The following is a 19,811-nucleotide window of genomic DNA, read 5'->3' on the forward strand; positions in this document are numbered from 1 at the left end:
TAAAATACCACAACGGAGACCCCTGGACTGTTGAACAACTTAAGCTGTACATCAAGCAAGAATGGGAAAGAATTCCACCTGAGAAGCTTAAAAAATGTGTCTCCTCAGTTCCCAAACGTTTACTGAGTGTTGTTAAAAGGAAAGGCCATGTAACACAGTGGTGAACATGCCCTTTCCCAACTACTTTGGCACGTGTTGCAGCCATGAAATTCTAAGTTAATTATTATTTGCAAAAAAAAAAAACAAAGTTTATGAGTTTGAACATCAAATATCTTGTCTTTGTAGTGCATTCAATTGAATATGGGTTGAAAAGGATTTGCAAATCATTGTATTCCGTTTATATTTACATCTAACACAATGTCCCAACTCATATGGAAACGGGGTTTGTACATCAACTATATGATTTGCCTGAGAAGCTGGACAGGACAAAAAAAAATTTAAAAAAATAAAAATAAAAATTAGAAATTAAAAAATAATAAAAATAAAGTGAGCTTTACATGTTTATTTTGTGTGTTGCGTTGTGTGACATAAACGTTTGAGCAACGTTGAGTTATTGATACTGTATATTGTCATTGCTTTGCACTATTTCGAGTGTTTCTATATTGTGATTGCACTAACAGTTGATTTACCGTAAGAGTATCAGACTGTTTTTTACGTGTTTATTGAATCGAGGAAAAGTTTCCCTCCACTATGTGATATAAATGTTGCACTACATGTTATACCTTGCTGTTGTTAAAAGATAAACGAAATACCACGTCACTGACTTTACCTCGTGGAAAATAATAAAACAGCTGTTTATGCATTTTGGGAGTGAACGGAGTTGTCATAACGCTGGTTTGTAATCTATTAATAAAATTTGACTGACCTATCTGACTGTTTTGTTGACATTCCCTTTAGCGCAGCTCCATCTAATGGATGCATAACGTAACCCCAGCCTCTACTGTAGCGTCTATTCTATGCGCCTTATAACGCGGTGCGCCTTATAATGCGGTGCGCCTTATATATGAACAAAGTTTTAAAATAGGCCATTCATTGAAGGTGCGCCTTATATTGCGGAAAATACGGTACTTACAAACTTTACAAAAGTCAGAAGCCATCAACCGAGCATCATATTACCGATTACACCCAAAGAAACCATTCCTGGCATTTATGGCCTTCCAAAAATACACAAAGATGGGGCTCCCCTCAGACCCATTGCCAGCAGCATTAACTCTGTGACATACAATATTACTAAGTATGTGGCCAACATCTTAGCACCTTTGGTTCGCAAAACTCCACATCATGTCCAAAACTCAATTGACTTTGTGGTGAAGATCAGAGATCTAAAACTGGACCAAAATGAAACTATAGTTTCATTCCACGTCACCTCCCTGTTCACCTGTATTCCAACCCAGGATCCAGTAGAGACGGTGAGCCAATGTCTACTAAGTGATTACACCTTACAGCAGTGGTCCCCAACCACCGGGCCGCAGCCCGGTACCGGTCCGTTGACCAATTGGTACCGGGCCGCACAAGAAATAAAAACATTTTTAAAAATTATTTTTTATTTTTTATTAAATCAACATAAAAAACACAATATTTCCATTATATATCAATATGGATCAATACAGTCTGCAGGGATACAATAAGCACACTTGATTGTATTTCTTTATAACAAAACATTTTTTTTTTTAAATCCAATAACCCCCACCCCCACACATTTTCAAGCTACAAAAAAGTTGGGGACCACTGCCTTACAGGATAGATCCACACTAACCCCAGAACAGATTTGCTAGAACTTTGCCTTAACACTACATACTGTCATGTCTGTGATTATGTTTTGTTTTAGTCATGTTCGGATTTGGTTTTGGACTTTTTGTGCACTTTTATTTGTCACCATAGCAACCATTAGTTTCACCTGGTTCACATTGTCATGTCACGCACCTGTTCACGGTTAGAGTCACGCACCTGTTTTCACTGATCATGTCACTATATAAGCTTTTCTGTTTCTGTTGTTCGTCCTGGCGACATCACATTCACTCCTGCCACTCTGTTCACGCTCATGATCCATGCTGTTCTTTTTCATGTCCTGTTCTGGTTCCAAGTAAGTTTTCTTTATTCAAGCCTTAGTTTGCAAGTTTGTTTTATGTCCTAGTTCTGCCTTTGTGCTAGTGTTTTGTTTTCATAGTCGTTTTGTACCTCCACTGTGAGCGCCTATTGTTTATTCCTTTTTTATTGTTAAATAAACATGTATTTAAATTCACGCCTCGCACGCGCCAATTTTCCTTTGCCTTCTGGGAGAACCAACCACGCCAGGGACCCAGTCCTGACACATACTTTCAATACATGGCAACGTTTTTACCGACAAACACATGGTTGTGCCATGGGATCACCAATCCCCTATAGTAGCAAACCTTTACATGGAGGACATGGAAAAGAAAGGTCTTAGCTCTTTTAAGGGAACAGCACAAAAGCATTGGTACAGATATGTGGATGAAACCTGGGTGAAAATCAGAAACCAAGAAGTCAATCAATCAATCAATCAATCAATGTTTATTTATATAGCCCTAAATCACAAGTGTCTCAAAGGGCTGTACAAGCCACAACGACATCCTCGGTACAGAGCCCACATACGGGCAAGGAAAAACTCACCCCAGTGGGACGTCGGTGAATGACTATGAGAAACCTTGGAGAGGACCGCATATGTGGGTAACCCCCCCCCCTCTAGGGGAGACCGAAAGCAACGGATGTCGAGTGGGTCTGACATAACATTGTGAAAGTCCAGTCCACAGTGGATCCAACACATCAGCGGGAGTCCAGTCCACAGCGGGGCCAACAGGAAACCATCCCGAGCGGAGACGGGTCAGCAGCGCAGAGATGTCCCCAACCGATGCACAGGCTAGTGGTCCACCCGGGGTCCCGGCTCTGGACAGCCAGCACTTCATCCATGGCCACCGGACCTATGCAACTCCCCCTCGCAAGGGACAGGGGAGAAGAGGAGAGAAGAAAAGAAACGGCAGATCAACTGGTCTAAAAAAGGGGGGGTCTATTTAAAGGCTAGATTATACAAATGAGTTTTAAGATGGGACTTAAATGCTTCTACTGAGGTAGCATCTCTAACTGTTACCGGGAGGGCATTCCAGAGTACTGGAGCCCGAATAGAAAACGCTCTATAGCCCGCAGACTTTTTTTTGGCTCTGGGAATCACTAATAAGCCGGAGTTCTTTGAACGCAGATTTCTTGTCGGGACATATGGTACAATACAATCGGCGAGATAGGCTGGAGCTAAACCGTGTAATATTTTATACGTAAGTAGTAAAACCTTAAAGTCGCATCTTAGGTGCACAGGAAGCCAGTGCAAGTGAGCCAGTATAGGCGTAATATGATCAAACTTTCTTGTTTTTGTCAAAAGCCTTGCAGCCGCATTTTGTACCAACTGTAATCTTTTAATGCTAGACATAGGGAGGCCCGAAAATAATACGTTACAGTAATCGAGACGAGACGTAACGAACGCATGAATAATGATCTCAGCGTCGCTAGTGGACAAGATGGAACGAATTTTAGCGATATTACGGAGATGAAAGAAGGCCGTTTTAGTAACACTCTTAATGTGTGACTCAAACGAGAGAGTTGGGTCGAAGATAATACCCAGATTCTTTACCGAGTCTCCTTGTTTAATTGTTTGGTTGTCAAATGTTAAGGTGGTATTATTAAATAGATGTTGGTGTCTAGCAGGACCGATAATCAGCATTTCCGTTTTCTTAGCGTTGAGTTGCAAAAAGTTAGCGGACATCCATTGTTTAATTTCATTAAGACACGCCTCCAGCTGACTACAGTCCGGCGTGTTGGTCAGCTTTAGGGGCATGTAGAGTTGAGTGTCATCAGCATAACAGTGAAAGCTAACACCGTACTTGCGTATGATGTCACCCAGCGGCAGCATGTAAATACTAAAGAGTGCAGGGCCAAGAACCGAACCCTGGGGAACTCCGCACGTTACCTTGACATAGTCCGAGGTCACATTGTTATGGGAGACGCACTGCATCCTGTCAGTAAGATAAGAGTTAAACCAAGACAAGGCTAAGTCTGACATACCAATACGTGTTTTGATACGCTCTAATAAAATATTATGATCGACGGTATCGAAAGCGGCGCTAAGATCAAGAAGCAGCAACATCGATGACGCATCAGAATCCATCGTTAGCAATAGATCATTAGTCATTTTTGCGAGGGCTGTCTCCGTAGAGTGATTTGCCCTGAAACCGGATTGAAAAGGTTCACAGAGATTGTTAGTCACTAAGTGTTCATTTAGCTGCTGTGCAACAGTTTTTTCGAGAATTTTGGAAATAAACGGAAGGTGGGAGACCGGTCGGTAGTTTACCATGAGGTCAGGATCGAGGTTAGGTCTTTTGAGCAGAGGATGAATAACCGCTTTTTTGAATGCTAGGGGAACAGTGCCGGAGGAAAGTGATAAGTTTATAATATTTAACACTGATGGACCTAATAATACAAACAGTTCCTTGATAAGTTTCCCAGGAAGTGGGTCAAGTAAACATGTTGTTTGTTTTATCCCACTTACACGCTGTAATAATTCCTCTAATGTTATTTCATCAAAAATAGAGAGACTATTTTGGAGGGCAGTGTCCGTCGTATATACAGTCGTATTTGTGTTAATAGAGCCCAGTTGTAGCTGGGATGCGTTGTCTTTAATCTCCTTTCTAATGAGTTCAATTTTCTTATTAAAGAAATTCATAAAATCATCTGCCGAGTGGGTGGAGCTACTGGGAGGAGTCCCTTGTTGGGTTAGCGATGCTACTGTACTAAACAGAAATTTAGGATCGTTTTTGTTGAGGCGGATGAGATTTGAGTAGTATTTAGCTTTAGCTAAGGTAAGCATGCGTTTATAAGTTATTAAACTATCACTCCATGCTTGATGAAAAACCTCAAGTTTAGTCGCGCGCCATTTGCGTTCCAGTTTTCTACATGATAATTTATGAGCTCTAATTTCTTCTGTAAACCATGGGGTGCGCCTTTTAGGGGCCCTTTTTTGCTTTAGCGGTGCTATACTATCAATAATTTCGCGCAAGGCATCGTCAAAGTTGTTAGTGAGTTTATCAATAGAGCCGACATAATTTGGGAATGGTGCTATTACCGAAGGCAGTAGGTCAGCAAGAGTCATCGTTGTGGCAGCATTAATGTTGCGGCCGCTATAGCAGTTATTATTATTATTAGCTTGTAGACAAAGAGTCAAAACTTCAAATTTTATAAGGTAATGATCGGACATTACTTTAGTATATGGAAGTATCATAACTTTGGAGGTGGTGACACCCCTGACAAGCACTAGATCTATTGTATTACCGTTGCGATGCGTGGGTTCATGTATTATTTGTGTAAGACCACAGCTATCAATTATGGTTTGGAGCGCCACGCACTGAGGGTCCGATGGGGTATTCATATGGATATTAAAGTCCCCCATTATGATTATATTGTCGGCGTGCGTCACTAGATCAGCAACGAACTCTGAGAATTCACTGATAAAGTCCGAATAGGGCCCAGGGGGGCGGTAGATAACAGCCAGGTCGAGAGGTAGCGGTGTGACAGACCTCATAGTAAGCACCTCAAACGATTTATATTTATTATTTAGGTTAGGGGTAAGGTTGAAATTTTCATTGTATATTAGTGCGACACCCCCTCCCCTTTTAAGAGGGCGGGCAACATGCGCATTCGTATAGTTAGGAGGAGATGCCTCATTGAGCGCAAAAAATTCGTCCGGTTTGAGCCAGGTTTCGCTAAGACCAATGACGTTAAGATTGTTGTCTCTAATGACCTCATTAACCAATAACGCCCTGGGAGACAATGATCTTATGTTTAAAAAGCCCATATTATAGGTATTGGGCTGTTTTGACGAGTTTTTGTTAAGATTATCCGTAGTGGCAATATTAACAATGTTGCGTTTATTATGCGTAGTGCACTTTAAATAGTTTCGACCATATCTAGGAATTGATATGACGGGAATTTTCCGATTGTTTGCTTGGTGCTGCAGTAGACTGGACATATCATAATTTGCCACCTCAGTAGAATGCATGTCCACCTCTGACACAGACACAACAGAAAAAACATTATGTGAATTGTGTATTATTCTAAGAGAATTGCTATGCGTACATGGATTATCCAGCCTGGCGCTGGCTAGTTCTAGCTTAACTGACTCCTCACCCGGACTAACAGACATTGTAATTGCCTGTGACCGGGCTTGCTCTAGTGTAGTCAGTCAAGTGAGACTTAAATAGTAGTCTATGTTTCTAGACAGGATGATGGCGCCTTCCTGGTTAGGGTGAAGGCCGTCTCTCATCAGCAAGCCTGGTTTGCCCCAGAAAGAGGGCCAGTTATCAATAAACGTTAGTCCCTGCGTCCTACAGTAGCTAGCCAACCACTTGTTAAGCGAGACTAATCTGCTATATCTCTCATCATTGCCTCTCGCAGGCAGGGGGCCAGAGACAATTACTCGATGCCTGGACATCTTTCTGGCGAGATCACAAGTCCTGGCTATGTTTCTCTTTGTAATCTCTGACTAGACTGTCTTCTAGTGTCATTGGAGCCAACGTGTACAACTATATTCGCATAATTAGTGGTGCGATTAGCCTGTCGTACGTGTTTACTAGGCCTGTTGCGAGTTAGCTCCCTAAGATTAGCTTCAATGTCAGGTGCTCTGGCCCCGGGGATACACTTTATTGTGGCTGGTTTGCTAAGCTTTATGTTTCGGGTGATGGAGTCCCCTATAACTAAGGTGTGGTGCCCGGTAGACTGGGGTGTAGGACTAGCTAAAGAGCTAAATCTATTATGCGTCTCAACCGGTACACCGTAGCTTGTAGGCCGCTTAGGACTGCTACAAGCTGGGCTAGTTAGCTCGCTACAGCTAACGCTAGCAGATGTGTCCGCAACATCTAAAGTTACGACATTACTCTGCTCTAACTGGCGGACACGGCCCTCTAGCAGAGCCAACCTCTCCGTGAGTATGGTGCAAGACGCGCAGGAAGCCATTACTCACAGTGTTTTCTGTCACCGAGTGAAGTTCCTGCTGTCCTCAGGGAAGTGGTCGCGGTCTGTAGGAGTAGCTTCTTACTGACCGGCGCTGCCTTTCTCCGCGCTAGCTTAGCAGCTGGCTAGCTGAGGAAAGGGTGGTGGGACAGAGATCGGGTGATTTGCAAGTTAAATAGTACCACTAAAAATGTTTGAGAAGTGATAAAGAAAGCTGTAGAACAATTAAAAGCACACAGATAGAGCGCTACTTAGCTTTTTCGCAACAGCGAACAGACGGCGAGCAAGCCTTCACCAAGCACATTAACTCAGTGGACAAAAACATCAAGTTCACACGTAAGGATGCTAAAGACAGTAAGTTGCCTTTTTTGGACTGTGATGTCCACATTGGAGAAAACAGGGGCCTCCGTGTAGGGGTGTACCGAAAACCCATACATATATACCGATAAATACTTACTTTTTGACTCACACCCCCCACTGGAACACAAACCGGGCATTATCAGAGCCCTACAACTCAGAGCTAATAATGTTCCTAACAGCCCACAGTCCAAAGTAAAAGAGCATCAGTATTTGAGGGAAGCCCTTAAAACCTCTGGTTACCCCTGGTGGTCGTTTGTGAAAAGTGCCTCCAGTTCCAGAAATAACAAGAACAGGGTGGATGAGGAGGGAAAAGGTGACAGACGCAAAAATATTGTCATTCCATATGTATCAGGTCTACCTGAGAAACTCAGAAGAATTTTTAATTAACACAACATCCCAGTACACTTCAAACAAGGCAGCACCCTGAGGCAGGGACTAGTGCATCCTAAAGACCGGACACCCCAACTGAATGGAATGTTATGTTGGGGGATTCAGACAATTTTGGACTGATCCACAGCGATCGTTCTGCCACACAATACCTCAATGCTAACGAGGGGAAATTACATTTCAACGACTGTCGTTGGCTTTGACAGTAGGTTTGTGCATTTGCATCAAAACAATTGTTTTTCTCGCTATGATAGGGCGAAACCATCCTTGCCCAGGCACACCCTACTAGTTTTGGAGTACAAATATTTGGGTGTTTTGGCACCATCTGCTGGACTCGATCTAACAAATCTAAATCTAAAACTAGATTAAGATTAAGATTAAGATTAAAGTACCAATGATTGTCACACACACACTAGATGTGGTGAAATTTGTCCTCTGCATTTGACCCATCCCCTTGGGGAGCAGTGGGCAGCAGCGGCGCCGCGCCCGGGAATCATTTTGGTGATTTAACCCCCAACTCCAACCCTTGATGCTGAGTGCCAAGCAGGGAGGTAATGGGTCCCATTTTTATAGTCTTTGGTATGACTCGGCTGGGATTTGAACTCCAACCTACCGATCTCAGGGCGGACACTCTAACCACTAGGCTCTGACAAATCTAAGTCTATGAGCATGAACCGATGAAGACTACTCGGATGAGAGGCGAAACGTCGACTAAGATAAACCAAATAGTCCAGTTGCGATCGATTAAAGGGAACTGCACTTTTTGGGGGATATTTGCCTATCGTTCACAATCATTACAAAAGACATAACGACATATGTATTTTTTTATGCATTCTAAATAGTAATTAATTGTGGTCAAAGGTCCGCTTCCAATAGAGCCCACGGGAGCCGCTCTAAAAATGTCTAAAAAACATCCAAACATCTACATTAAGGTTTTATATACATGATGTAATAATATATATAATGTAGTAACAGGTACATTTATAGTAACATTTAATATTTACGTATCTTGATCATTTAAAGCATATGCGGCCCATTAATTTCACAGACACATCACAATCTCTTTTTTTTTTTTAACTACGTCACTGATTACTGCAGACTTCATGAGAGCAAACAAACATAATTAGGCATCACTTAATGTACAAGGTCTGCTGTCATTAGGATGCCGACTGCTAGGATGTTCATATATTCCCATTTAGCTGATAAGAATGACTCATAATCCTTGTGAAGAAAAGGGGAGGGAACCAAGCATCTTTTTGTTTCGTTCTTGCCATTTTCACGTCTAAATTGGCTGTCAAGATGTACCAACTTGTCGGAATACATCCTTGTCTTTCTACTATCGATGTGAGATGCATGATTTATGATCTACAATAAAGTTTGATGAGCAAGGAAACAAGGAAGCAGCTGATCAGTCGATGATGTCAACATTGGCACACAAGCTCGTGATCACGGCGCTGCTATACGTAAATAGTTTGTCTGTGTTAGCGCTTGTAATAACAATGTCACTAATACTTGGTTAATATTCGAGTCACACAATGTAAATGGATAAATAAATATTGGCTGCGCTTTTTGGATGTTTTTTTATTCTGTTTTCTGAGCGTAGTAGAGGACTTCCCATTGGCTCCACTGTAAGCGGATAAATAAACAACCTTATCATGGACTGGGACAATGTCAAAACTATTGGGACAGAAATGAACACATTTAAACTATGGATTAGGAAGGCGATCAAATTAAGGAAGCAGCCCAAGGAAACTATCACTCGCGATGAGGGAGCATTCTTGCCCAACCAGGCAGACTTGACAGGCCACTGCTATAGAAACAGCTAATAGGTGACACGTCACAGTGGTCAGGTGACCATTTGAAGAAGACTGCAGGTGACAGTCGAAACATGTCAGGTAAAAAACCCAAACAAACCAATCCATCCATCCCATCCATTTTGTACCGCTCACTCCCTTCGGGGTCGCGGGGCGAGCTGGAGCCTATCTCAGCTACAATCGGGCGGAAGGCGGGGTACACCCTGGACAAGTCGCCACCTCATCGCAACAAACAAACCAAAACAAAGATATAGTCTCACTGGAAGAAAACATAACAAAACAGCAAATGTTGGACCATATGATGCCAGGAATGGGAAGGGAAATGAGTGTCTCCATGGTGACTGCTGGTAGTCTGCGCATACTTGCCAATCTTGAGACCTCCATGTCTGCGCAAAAACCTCTTTTGAATATGGCGCTCTATAACACTTTCTATCTCTTTGTCTTAGTAGATCACTCACAACAGCTCCACTAATAGTACACCCAGTTTGTGATCAAAATGTAGCACCTGGTATTTGGATCTCAGTCAATCCAGCCCTAAATGTAGGGTTAATAAAGATTTTAGGATGATAACAATTTGACCCTGGAACGGATCATATTTATTCCTGTTCATTGGTAGTGGAACATTTTATTCCAAATCCAAACAAATTCAAAGGTTTAAAGTCCATCCATCCATCCATTTTCTACCGCTTGTCCCGTTCGGGTTCGCGGGGGGTGCTGGAGCCTATCTCAGCTACAATCGGGCGGAAGGCGGGGTACACCCTGGACAAGTCGCCACCTCATCGCAGGGCCAACACAGACAGACAACATTCACACTCACATTCACACACTAGGGCCAATTTAGTGTTGCCAATCCACCTATCCCCAGGTGCATGTCTTTGGAGGTGGGAGGAAGCCGGAGTACCCGGAGGGAACCCACGCAGTCACGGGGAGGACATGCAAACTCCACACAGAAAGATCCCGAGCCTGGGATTGAACCCAAGACAACTCAGGACCTTCGTATTGTGAGGCAAATGCAGTAACCCCTCTTCCACCGTGCTGCCAGGTTTAAAGTCACCTTGCAAAAACATCAAATGTCATTATTTTTAAGTCTTTGCGTTACAGTTTAGAATGTTAAAAAGTGAAATGCCATAGTGACGTTTTATTTTAACTTTAGCTTATTGTCCTGACAGCGGTTAACTTATTTTTACATTTTTTTGGGCAGTTTTTTTGGGGAACACCCTGTTGTTAAAATGTGACTTAAAATATCACTTCAGATAAAGATCTGTTTGCAACTTTTACACAGATGTCTACATGGCATTAAGTTCCCAAAGTGTTCCTCTCCTACAGTACGCAATTACTTAAACTACATAACACACACAATAGCTTTGTGTTTAGTTTAGTTTAATTTAGTTTAGTTTATTAAGGATCCTTATTAGTCTACACCACAGTGGAGACTATTCTTCCTGGGGTCCAGGCAAAAAACATCACACAATCACAAAACAAAAGATTACAATGCAGTACAACATGATCAATGATAACATTTTCCATCCATCCATTTTCTACCGCTTGTCCTGTTCAGGGTCGTGGGGCTGCTGGAGCCTATTCCAGCTGCATTCGGGCGGAAGGCGGGGTACACCCTGGACAAATCGCTACCTCATTGTAGGGCCAACACAGATAGACAGACAACATTCACACTCACATTCACATACTAGGGCCAATTTAGTGTTGCCAATCAACCTAATAATACAAAAATAGCAACAACAAAAAACAAAAAAACAATTAGTTGGAGTTTACATAATAATGTTCATACCAAAGATAAAAAAGAGCAATATAAAAATATATATATATATTTATTGCAAAAATAAAACAAAGAACCAATGGCCTACAACAGGGGGTGTCCAAAGTACGGCCGCGTCTTCAAATTTGCCCGCGAGACGTCATGAGTTTAATAAAAAATCTTATATTCATTTTAAAAGTATAACATTTTAAATGCTGCTATTTTGACACAATCTAGTGGACAACATGAGTTTTTCCTGGTCAAAGACATTTTATGTTTGGAATGTGCAGGATCTATTTATAAGACCGAATGCAAACAACCTTCCCTAGTCATGGTGCAAAAAATAAATCCAACCAACAAAAAATGTAAACACCCATGGTCACTGAACGTTGTGGATATTATCAAAAACGTCCAATCACAATAGACATTTTTTTTTACAAAGCATGATGGGAAAATGCTTAAGACTCTCCATACTTATCCATGTTTGGTGCACACTAGCTGCTTGATAATTCTGATTGATTACAAAACTTTAAGGAGGTTGTCACGGAAGTAAACAAGGCAGAAGTCAAACTTTTGCATACTCTTAATATCTAATTATATTACTATAATGTGTGTGTGTGTGTATGCATACGTATAAGTATGCATTTCGGCCCTCAACCACATTTTTTAGCCCAATGCGGCCTCCCTGGCCTACAATATACACATTGGTGTACCAAAGACAAACAATTTTCTAAGTGATGAAAAAGTACCATAATGGATAAAATATGACATAAAGTACATACAAAATCAAGATAATATCAATATAAATAAACAATAACCAGAAGCAAGAATGAATTTAAGCAAAAAATAGGTCAAAAGAATATAAATGACATTAGGTACAATCTAGAGAAATCAATCAATCAATCAATCAATGTTTAATTATATAGCCCTAAATCACAAGTGTCTCAAAGGGCTGCACAAGCCACAACGACATCCTCGGTACAGAGCCCACATAGGGGCAAGGAAAAACTCACCCCAGTGAAAATCTCTTTCCGCAATACTTCTCCTCTCAGTGTGTGTAGTCAGCTGCTCATGATTGCCATTTAACAAAACAGAGACAACAGTGAGTGACCAGATTAGCAATTTTTGTTTAATATAATTCGCGATCATGGAAAATTTAAGCTTTTAAAAATATACATGTTGTTGTAACGCTAATAGAAACCCAAGCTCTTTCGTGGTGTTCTTGTTTTACTTTTTGGATTAAAACATTTTACTTTGAGCAAGTTTCCAACAGGTTTTAGGAATGCTTGACTCTGCAACGGATCATTTCTATTCCAATTCCTTCCGATGGAGGAGGGTTCACTGCATATAATGTCCATCCATCCATTTTTTACCGCTTGTCCCTAATGGGGTCGCGTGGGGTGGCTGGAGCCTATCTCAGCTGCACATGGGTGGAAGGCGGGGTACACCCTGGACAAGTCGCCACCTCATCACAGGGCCAACACAGATAGACAAGACAACATTCACAGACTACTAGGGCCAATTTAGTGTTGCCAATCAACCTATCCCCAGGTGCATGAGGTGGGTGGAAGCAGGAGTATCCCGAGGGAACCCACGCAGTCACGGGGAGATTGAACCCAGGACAATTCGTATTGTGAGGCACACGTACCAACCTCTGTTCCACTATACTGCCCTGTAATGTAGGAAGATCAAAATGTGCATGCAGCAGGAAGTACACAGGTGTTTGCAACAGCGCAGTGACGTCACAGTGGAGCCCTCTTGCAAAGTTGACAGGGTGGGTCGTGTACGTGTGTGTGTACGTGAGTCACGCGTGGATACCCCTTTAAAAGGCTCACCATGTTGCCATCACATGCTCCAGCAGCATCGACTTAGGATGCGGACGTTCCCGCTCTTGTTGTAAAGTAAAAACATTACGAGAAGAAAGCCGCGATCATCAACCAGCGTGGAGACTTTTGTTTCACCGAGGATTTGCTCACTTCGCGCCCGGCGAGACGGCGACTGGGCTCGGCCCTGGTGTCAGCCTGAGCCTCGCTGCTGCTTGCTGTGTTGTTCCGCACGTTGGCCGACCCCGAGCTCCGTGGACGAGTCAACGTGTAGCGGCCAGACCTGCGGGGTTTCGAACCGACCACCTGGGCGAGGCTGCTGTGCTCTACGTGGGGAGAGTGGAGCGGATGGAACCCGGGGAGCGAGAGCAGCACATCCGCGGTGCTGGAAGATCCGACTTGTTTGCGTCTAGTTCTCGTCGAGCACAAGTCTTGTTGTGAGCGGGCTGGCTGCTCTTTAAGGGACACACAAGGTGCCCCGAAGCTCAACTACATCCCGGTAAGATCATTATTATAATGATTATTGTCTGCTGTTCATTGGGCCTCGTTGGTGTTAATAAGTCAGGAGGACGTTTTTAAAGCCACATCATCATGATGGTGATCATGTAGCACTAACCGATAGTCTCTACTTTCAGTTTGCTTCCTCTTCCAGCAGTCAAGTGCAATACCAACGTTGTACTAAAGTAATATGTGGCTATAATGATTATGTATTATAGTCAAATTGTTCCTCTTCCCTTTTTAACCTTTTTTGAGACACGGCACGTTTTTTTCCTTAAAAAATACCGTAGGCACACCACCAGCAGAAAACGTTAAAAAATTCAACTCCACCTTATTTTGCCTTATGTTATTTTGAGTTTGTTGGTGTTTTCCTATGTAGTGCTTTAGTTTTTGTTTTGCGCTGTTATTTTGGTGGCCCTTCCTGTTTTGTTGGGGTTTTTCCTGTAGCAGTTTCACGTCTTCCTTTGAGCGCTATTCCCCGCACCTGCTTTGTTAGCAAGCAAGGCTATTTAAGTTGTCGCTATCCTTCTTTGTGTGGACATTGTTGATGGTTGTGTCACGTACGGATGTACTTAGTGGACGCCGTAAGTTTTTGCTGTCGTCCAGCATTCTGTTTCCGTTTACCTTGTAGCCAGTTCAGTTTTACTTTTGTTTTTGCATAGCCATCCCTATGCTTCATTGTTAAAGTTAAAGTACAAATGATTGTTACACACACACTAGGTGTGGTGAAACTTGTCCTCTGCATTTGACCCATCCCCTTGTTCACCCCCTGGGAGGTGAGGGGAGCAGTGAGCAGCAGCGGCGGCTGCGCTCGGGAATTATTTTTGGTGATTTAACCCCCAATTCCAACCCTTGATGCTGAGTGCCAAGCAGGGAGGTAATGGGTCCCATTTTTTATAGTCTTTAGTGTTACTCGGTCTGGGTTTGAACTCACAACCTACTGATCTCAGGGCGGACACTCTAACCACGAGGCCACTGAGCAACTATTGCCTTTTCCTTTTCTTCGTTTTTGGTTTAAGCATTACATACCTTTTTACCTGCACACTGCCTCCCGCTGTGGTCTGCATATTGGGATCGCAACAAACCATCCTCGTCTCACCCGACACATTCCGACTTTTACAAAGCAATGAACTACCTGCTGCCACTTACTGATATGGCGTATTACATGGTTACCCTGCCGAGCTCTACACAGCTCAGACACTAAGTAACGGCACATTGTTTGCAGATTATAATTATTGATTTGCAAAAAATATTTTTTGGACCAATTAGGTGAAGTTGCATAATTTCCCACGGTACACCAGACAATATATCACGGCACACCGCTGCACAGTGGTTGAAAAACACTAGTGGTGAAATTAACGTCTGCATTTGACCCATCCCCTTGTTCACCCCCTGGGAGGTGAGGGGAGCAGTGAGCAGCAGCGGTGGCCGTGCTCTGGAATCATTCTTGGTAATTTAACCCCCAATTCCAACCCTTGATGCTGAGTGCGGTAATGGGTCCCATTTTTATAGTCTTTGGTATGACTCGGTTTGAACTCACGACCTACTGATCTCAGGGCGGACACTCTAACCACAAGGCCACTGAGCAGGTGAGATTAGTTTATTTCAAAAGGGACAATGCAATTTCATAAAACACATGACTACATATGGTTAAAAAAGCCAGAATTAGCCAGAAGGCTAGTTTTCATCTGTAGTGCCCTGGCCCTGATGTAAAAAAAGGCAGAAAAATTTAAATTGAAAAGAAACAGAATAGAGAGAGAAAAAGAAAAAAAAACACTCAATACATATACAATATGATACAAAATTAAATACAACATCACAACATAACATTTATCTTAGCATCAAAACAGGCTCATCTTTTAGTGCTGGCAGATGTAGGTGTTGATAAGCCACATTTTCCATTTTTTTGTGAAGGCCTTGTAAGTTGTGACTAGTTTAACCTCCTCTGGTAGTGAGTTCCACACATTTGCGCTCCTTACTGACCAGGCTGACTTACTGAAAGTGCTCCTGCGCAGAGGAATATAACAGTCACCTCTGAGAGAGCCTCGAGTGACACGCTCACAGCTTGATACGTAAGGTATACGGAAGGTGCAGACTGGAACCCAAACTTTGAAAATTCTCAGTCCTGCCGGCTTTGGGGTCAATTAATTTCACTCAAGTTACAGTAGGACTGATTATTTTAGGACCCACAATCGAAAAAAGGTTTTAAAACTGTAACAGTTCCCAGCAGGCACAATACATTAATACACTTGTGTCAAACTCAAGGCCCGGGGGCCAAATCTGGCCTGCCACATTATTTTATGTGGCCCGCGAAAGCCTGGAAATAATATGCGTTAATACAATTTTCTTACTAAATATATTTGTTCTTTCCCTTTTGACATTAAAAATCATGTACTGCATGCAATTGCATATATTTTCAAATTCAATATAATCAAAATCAAAATATTATATTATCATGTATTCCAAAAATATTTTTTGTTAAAATAAAGATAAATACTGTACCTAAATATCAATCAAATCGTAGACTGTAAGATTGACAATAGATTTTACGGTTTAATTCCGCCGACTGAGTTTTTTACCGTGAAATCAACTTTGGTACTGTTTTTTTCCATACACAGTAAGACACTAAAACATTAAAAAAAAAAAAAAAAAAAACATTAAAACAACAAGATTTTATGGTAAAAAAAAGAAAAAACTGGCAGCTCTGTTGCTTGAGTTTTACCGCTAAAAACAGTGGTATTGTTTTTCCATTTGTTAATTTTTTTTATATGCTGTAAAAACCCACTGCTTTTACTGTAAAATTTTGGTGACTGAGCTGCCAGTTTTTAAAGTAAAATTTTAATATTTTTTTTGCAGCTTATATAAAAAATATACTGTTATTGTACAGTATATTCATATATTACTCATTGTTAAAATCGGCCCTCTGAGGGCAACCATAACTGCGATGTGGCCCTCAATGAAAACGAGTTAGACACCCCTGCATTAATACAACGTTGATTATACATGTTTTTTTTAAAACTGACTTCTAAACGATGTTGCAAAATAGTTGTATTTGTAAATTGAGACAATGTTGATGTCTATCGTTGGATCCGTGTTTTAAGATGGGAAATGACACAATTTAAATTGTCAAATCAACGTCCCAACCTGACATTGAATACATGTCGTCAAAAAGCATGTTGTTTCAACGTTGTCTTTGTGTGGTAGAATATTGGTTGGGTAATGCCCACAATTCAATGGTCAAATCAACGTCAGAACCCAACATTGATTAAACATTGTCAAAAAGCATGTTGTTTCAACGTTGGATTTGAGTTGCTCAACATCAGGACCTAATTTAACATGTTGTCAACGTTGTTTTAATGTCTTGTGCCTGCTGTTTTGTGTCAATTAGGTGTAAAAATTGAATATTTGATTCTACCACCCCAGTTAAATGACACTTAAGGGGTCCATTTATGGCACACAAGACACAGTGTGTGACAATCATTGGTACTTTACTTTACTTTACTTAGAGTAGAGCTAATTATTCCACTGATTTTACATAATTCATTTTTGACACCCCTGCTATAGATTATAAAAAATTACATCTGATAAGTCTATTGATAAAAAGCAGAGCCTGATGACGCATGCGCGTTTATCATAAAGCACAGTCAACATCTCTGCTTCAGTAAACAATGCCGGTGATGACGTCAATGTCAGCGATGCGAGCGACACTTGTTAACTTGTCAGCCACTTCTCCAAGAGACTCCTTTTGAACACTCCTCACACATTAACACTTCAAAAGGCACATACTTGCCCCGTTTGTTGACCTACAAAGTATGTTTTTTGGTCTGGTCGGGTGCTGGTTACCTTGAAGCTAACAGCTAGCCTGTCTCCATCCCTGAACGATGTCGCTTCAGCGAGAGATAAAAGTGAAGTTTCAATGGACTCACAAAGACTAAAACAACTCATTTACTGGAGAGATGGCACAACACAACACTCACTTTAGTGTTTACCATCAAGTCTTTCTTTTGACAGCCCCTCAAAGTTGTCCCAGTGCAATCTGAGGCAGTATTTGTGATTGATAAAACTTTCGGCGAATCAAATTTACGACCAATAAAAACGCAATAAATGGGGACGGAAATTTGATCCGGCAAATATAAACAAAACAAAACACCGGCGGAAAGCGATAATCGATCAAATTTTAAAAAACAAGCCAACCAGGCCGTAAAAATGTTTTTTTACATTTCCGGGGGACGCGCGGGCTTCTGGAATTGCGCGTCCTTTCTGATTTCAATGCGTAAAAAGACACAAAAAGTGCGTTAACACTAACACTGTAAAAGCATCAGTATATTTAACTTCAAAAGTATAAGGTTGTAAATCCTCATTTCTCCAAAAATATATTGAACATATTACATATTATTATGAAGGTGTCTGTTACTACATTATATATAGACTTGCAGTGTGTATATAAAATGTTTGATGGAGGGTTTTGAAGTTGTTTTAGAGGGCTTTGAAGGCTACAACAGTGACTCCCATTAGCCGCATCTTTCAAGCGTTTTCATCATCTTTAAAATTGTAAAAAAAAAAAAAAGACGTCTGCTCTTGTCTCTCATGATTGTGAACGATAGGCAAAATAAAATAAAAAAGTGGAGTTCCCCTTTAGGGTACAGTAGGGCTACTTATTTTTACTCATTCCTCACACTTCACACCAAATTTGATTTTTTTCCCCCACAAGTGACACAGATCGGATATTTTTTGCCAGTCTAAACGCTCCAAAGTGCTTCAAATCTGATCTTTTTGCATCAGATTTGGGCCACATCAGGAGGTAGTCCAAATCTGAATGGAATCTGAGCTTTGCAAGTGTGACTGCAGTCTAAACGGAAATGTGACCTGATTGCGTCTTTTTACGTCATTATTTGTGTGCGCAGCGCAACCACTTTCCTTTTTGCAATTATCTTCATTTACAGAATCTGGTGTTCTGTCAAAATTAGCCGCTTCGTTGAAAAAAAGCTACCAATGGTGTCTATTGATTTATGCTGCTGCCGCATCAAACAATTATACCTTAAGTTTTTGAAACGCCAATTTAGATATCAAATAAAATATATAATAAAATAATCACTTAATTGTAGCGCCAGTGACAAGTCAACTCTTCATCTACAAGATACAAGTAGTTCATATCGACAGGTCAACTTACTTTGTTTTCACTTTATCGAACTGTGCATGCAAGTGACGTCGAGGCAGCATTGGGGCCTGTGCGCATTTATACTGGAGTCTGATAAAGATCACCTTTTTACTTGCAGTGTAAACAGTCAGCTGGAAAAAAAGATTTAGAAAAAATGTGATTTGGGCCACTTTAGCCTGCAGTGTAAACATAGTCAAAATGTGTGTTGCTAACTGTAACAGTAAAGAGTCAAAGATGGCCTTGTGGTTAGAGTCTGCCCTGAGATCGGTAGGTCGTGAGTTCAAACCCCGGCCGAGTCATACCAAAGACTATAAAAATGGGACCCATTACCTCACTCAGCATCAAGGGTTGTAATTGGGGGTTAAATTACCAAAATGATTCCCGAGCACGGCCACCGCTGCTGCTCACTGCTCCCCTCACCTCCCAGGGGGTGAACATGGGGATGCGTCAAATGCAGAGGATAATTTCACCACACCTAGTGTGTGTGTTCAGTGGTACTTTAACTTTAACAAACAAAATATTTGACTGTGGGTAACCAGACTACAAATTGTTTTTGTAGGTACAGTAGGGCTAAGTATTGAAGCAGATGTACCTGTTCTAGAACCTAAAAGGTACTAGTGTTTCCAAACTGTAACAGTAACAAGCCAGAGGTGTAAATATATATATATATTTGGTTGTACCATGGCAGGTAAACAGACTACAACTCTTCACAGATCATTTTATTTAGGTACAGTTGAGCTCAGTATTGAAGTCAAGGTACCTGTTCCAGAACCTAAAAGGTACTTGCATGTTTCCAAACTGTAACAGTAAAGAGTCAAAGGTGTAAAAAAAAAGCTCAATATTTGATTATACCATGGCAGATGGACTATAACTTTGCATTCATCATTTTTAGGTACAGTATGGCTAAGTATTTAAAGTCGATGTACCTGTTCCAGAACCTAAAATAAATCTTGTGTATTTCCTAAACATGTAAGTTCACAACTCTCAGTTAAAATACAATAGAA

At 41.4% G+C, this 19,811-nt stretch overlaps 1 protein-coding gene across 3 annotated transcripts in view; it reads left to right on the forward strand.

The window, feature by feature from the left end:
• Positions 1-13,088: 13,088 nt before the first annotated feature.
• The window catches only part of LOC133647861 (bromo adjacent homology domain-containing 1 protein), a 73,013-nt gene continuing 66,290 nt past the window's right edge, over positions 13,089-19,811 (forward strand). For all 3 annotated transcript variants that reach the window (XM_062043584.1, XM_062043586.1, XM_062043582.1), the window contains exon 1: positions 13,089-13,650. The gene's annotated coding sequence lies outside the window, so the exon portion shown is untranslated. The remainder of the gene's footprint in view (positions 13,651-19,811) is intronic.

This window comes from Entelurus aequoreus, linkage group LG04 (genome assembly GCF_033978785.1).
Source record: "Entelurus aequoreus isolate RoL-2023_Sb linkage group LG04, RoL_Eaeq_v1.1, whole genome shotgun sequence".
In the NCBI taxonomy this organism is placed as follows: domain Eukaryota; kingdom Metazoa; phylum Chordata; class Actinopteri; order Syngnathiformes; family Syngnathidae; genus Entelurus; species Entelurus aequoreus.